A 4,464-nucleotide genomic window follows, 5' to 3' on the forward strand; every position below is an offset into this window, starting at 1 on the left:
TTTATAGGAACAAACTCTGTAATTTTAAAATAATTTATGTGTTGGAAAAATAATAGGCGCTCCTTTTTTTTTTAGTCTCTTATTATTAATTGAGTAGGTTTATTTTGTTTGTTTGTCTTTAAATGTTATCCTTAATATTCATTTTTTAAAAAATCAAAAATATCTTTCAAAGAAATATTCCTTACGTGGAAAGCAAAGACTAAAGATTTCTTAATGCATATATAAATTTTATGAAATAAAAACTATTAACTTAAAACTTCCATTATACATGAGTAATATTACTTATTAAGTATATGAACTTATCAAAAGAAAAATTTTAATTCAAAACAATTTTTCAATACCTACCTATACTTGTGTGCTCAGAAATAGCACATCACTAAATAAAAACCATTTTTATTTTAGTTATTTAGTAATTTTTAATCTTTAATATTCATTATTATAAAAATTATGATCTTGAATTCAATTTTATTCTCAAAGCATTATTAGAAGGTACCACACACATAAAATAAATTATAAATTAATTATTCTATAATTTTATAATAATAAATAGATCAAATTATAATTTAAACTCTAAAAATATTAAAACAATACACTGCTATCAATAATAATGCATTGTTATCAATCGATATTCTATCACGATATAAAATGTGAATGAAAAATGATTTTCAAAATTCCGTTTTTGTAATCATGGAACAAATTATGTGAAATAAAAGTGTGTGAAAAAATAAAGTATTTTAACAAGAAAATGATTAAATATTTATCAGTATATGCAAAAAAATACTTATGCTTCTGTTTCTTTGTTAAAATGTATTTAACGACTTATATCAAGTAAAAAGTGACTGGATAAGCAAAAAAAATGATCTTCCATCGTAAGAATTATCAATGATAAGAAAATATTGTCACTTTCTTGATTAAAGGACTAATAAGACAATGACAACGGTAGAAACTGAAAAGCCAGTACTGAAGCTGATTTAAATCCTAAAATGTTAATTACGCTCAATAGTCATGCTCAGCATAAGTTGTTTGTTATTCATTTATCAAGTCAGTCGAGCGGAAGATTAAAGGCCACAGAGCCTAGGCGCTTCCCAACAACCCCCCACATCATTGGCATTGAAAAGCCAGTAACCTATCATTCTTTAATTAATGTCTGATGCTGGTATGATAAGATGGATATCTGCAAGAATTTTATCGATATTTAAGTTCTTCTGATAGGCGTCTGTGGCTTATTGATTACTAATGGATTGTTTAACTGTCGATATGGGATCCGACCTAACAGATTAGCTGTCTCCGTTGTCGAGGAGTAAACAACTTAACCTTTTGCACTCGGATGACTCCTCTCAGACACTATTAAAAGTAGTGATTCTTTATGGTATCTTATTTTTTTTAAATTTTCATTGTTAAAAATATCTACGGTGTGATAAGAAGATGTAGATTAACCTTTCGGGGAAATTCAACTTAAAATAATTGTATATATTTATTTTCCGAAGCAATAAACATGCCCTTGTATTAAGTGAATATGCGTCGAATTATTTTTATGCCCTTAATTATGCGTCGAATTATTTTTCTAAATGCAAAGAGTTAATATTTGTGTGGTACGGAAATCTGGAATCGAGGCGCCAATTAAAGTGTCGTCTCTCTCTCTCTCTCTCTCTCTCTCTCTCTCTCTCTCTCTCTCTCTCTCTGTGTGTGTGTGTGTGTGTGTGTGTGTGTGTGTGTGTGTGTGTGTCGTCTTAATATTAACCTGTTTTATGTGTTGGATATTCCTTTCTCTCTCTCTCTCTCTCTCTGTGTGTGTGTGTGTGTGTGTGTGTGTGTGTGTGTGTGTGTGTGTGTGTGTGTGTGTGTGTGTGTGTGTGTGTGTGTGTGTGTGTGTGTGTGTCGTCTTAATATTAACCTGTTTTATGTGTTGGATATTCCTTTTATAATTTGGCTAAATTTAGTTGTAAATTTCTTATTATAAATATGCTCCTAAACTAATATCATAAAATTTGAAATAGGTAGAATTTTGAATAGTGGCTGAGAAAAAAAATGATTTACCTACCTGTACTAAATCTATGGTAAATCATAGTTTGCGAACAATTGCGTGCTTATTGACAATATATCGGACACAGTGCAAGATGAAAAAATAAACTCAATAAACATACTTTGATGTTTTAGTTAAAACAAAAATAAAATATATTTAACAATGAAAAATTTATAATAGATTCCATATTTCAGATTTAAATATTATATAATTGACGATTTATCTCTTAGAATTTGAGAGGTTAAAAACTGAATTACAAATCTATATTCGACAAACATAAATTGTTTCTATGAAAATACTTTTCCGTTTAAATACAAAAAAATACCCTACATGATAGAAAATATGCCAAATATTCTGGTATTATACAAGCATTTACCCATGTTCCATACTCACACATTCATTGCTTTGAAAATCTACATAATATGCTATTCGCTCTTATTGCGATACGTTTCATTTGACCTTGTGAATAAATTTTCTAAAATATGTAAAAATTAGATCTTTTTTAATTAACATAATTTCAAATTTTTATATCGTTAGCTCTATTTACTTTATTTGGTTCTCCTTTTTCCCCCCCTCCATATTGTTACAAAATATTTCTTCTATTACAAATACCGTCAATTAATCGTAGCACATTTAATCACTAGTCATTAGTTCAGCAGCTTTCTTGCTGTCTCATCCTCTAATTTCTCTTATTTGTCGGCGACTCCGACTCCTCTCTCACACACACAACTTTTTACGATCCACACGAATTCCGCCGCTTCAGAGTTCCCGTCTTTTATAGTTCCGGGAGGCGGGGCTGGAATCTTCGGACCAATCAGGGCGTACCTGGCTGTATCTTGGGTCTTAGTGGATGGATCGTGAAAGTTCTCAAACTTTCCAGTAGTATCCATTTAGTCGCCAAACTCGCCAAGTCGCCAAATGGTCGCCAAGCTCACAGGTCATTGACGCACAGGACAGATCTTACAAAGGGTCTTTCTTACGGTGATACTAGCCGTGATGGGAAGCAAATTACAAGTTTGTAACAATATGTTACATTTATTATTTCCTAGTGAAATATTTTTTCAGCACTGTCCGTTTCTGAGGTGACAAAATTAATAAGGAAATAAAATATCAGAAAGGAATAGCGATTAACTTTTCTTTGTATTTTTCTAAAGGAACCGTGGGAAATTTAACATTTTTCTTAGCGCTCCTTTTTGTAGGATTCCAAATTTGAAAACGGAAGTCTTGTCGCTCTTTCCCATACAGAAATTTATTATCAAAGGATCAGAAAGCACTTGTGGATTTAAAATACTATCATCTGGTTGTATTAAAGAATTACTGACTAACCACTCATATATCGGACAAATGGCCACAAACTAACGTGCCAACGTACTAATAACTATATCGTTGAAGTTTAATTAAGTACATGAACAACAAGCAACCAAAAAAACTGCCTTCAAGCGACTACGCATTTCAGACGCCAACAAAGTGGAAGCTTGGCAGAAAGTAGAGATCTTTTTTTGAGTCTATATGATATCATTGGCCACTTCTTTATATAATGATGATATATTAAATGGATTAAAATATAAAATAATACAGTTCTTGTCTTAAAGTATAAAAAATAAGCGAAAATATACAATGAAGCTATTCGAAAATTCTTTCAAAACTCACGTTGTTAGATTACCTATTTTCCAACTGTATTTATAACAGCTTCAGATAGTATTAGAATTCATACATATGAATTATTAAATATGTTTGATTAAAACAATTTAAAAACGTTCATTAATATATAATCATTTATTTTAAGTGTTCTCTCCTCTTTACTCTTTATTTAGAAGTTCATTAATGTAGTTATTATAAGGTCTTGAAATCATTTTATTTTTCGTTTTTACCACAGTTGGTAGCTCTCGTATTGAATATAAATTTTAATTCAATTACTTGATAAAAAAAATTTCAGAAACATTAAAATATTATGTTTTTATCAAGAGCATGCAAATGTACAAAATTTCAAAAATCTAGCTTATTTGGAAATAAGTAAAAAATCGTTTACAAGCATTGAGGACGTAAACAATTATTAAATAAATATTATTACATGCATTCAAATTAAATAAATATTATTACATACATGGTAGGAAATTCTTGGATTCTCCTACGAGGGTCAAGCAGTGCGGCAAAAAAAAAAAAAAAAAAAAAAAAAAAAACTAAAGCACAAATTATAACTCGTCTAAATTCATGCTATCCCTTCATAACCTAAAATTAGTTTTTTTCCCCCATTTTTTTTATCTTTTTTTTTTTCTTATATAAATGCTTCTTCAGATTTAACTTTATAAATGTATATTTTCAAAGCAAAATCTGTAATCCCTTAAGATTCAACAAAAAATATCGCGTTGCCAACAAGAAATTTGTTGATAAAAAATAGAGCAAAACAAAGCACATTTATTTTTCACAAGAATCGTATTTAA

Source organism: Argiope bruennichi, chromosome 4, assembly GCF_947563725.1.
Source record: "Argiope bruennichi chromosome 4, qqArgBrue1.1, whole genome shotgun sequence".
Classification (NCBI taxonomy): Eukaryota; Metazoa; Arthropoda; class Arachnida; order Araneae; family Araneidae; genus Argiope; species Argiope bruennichi.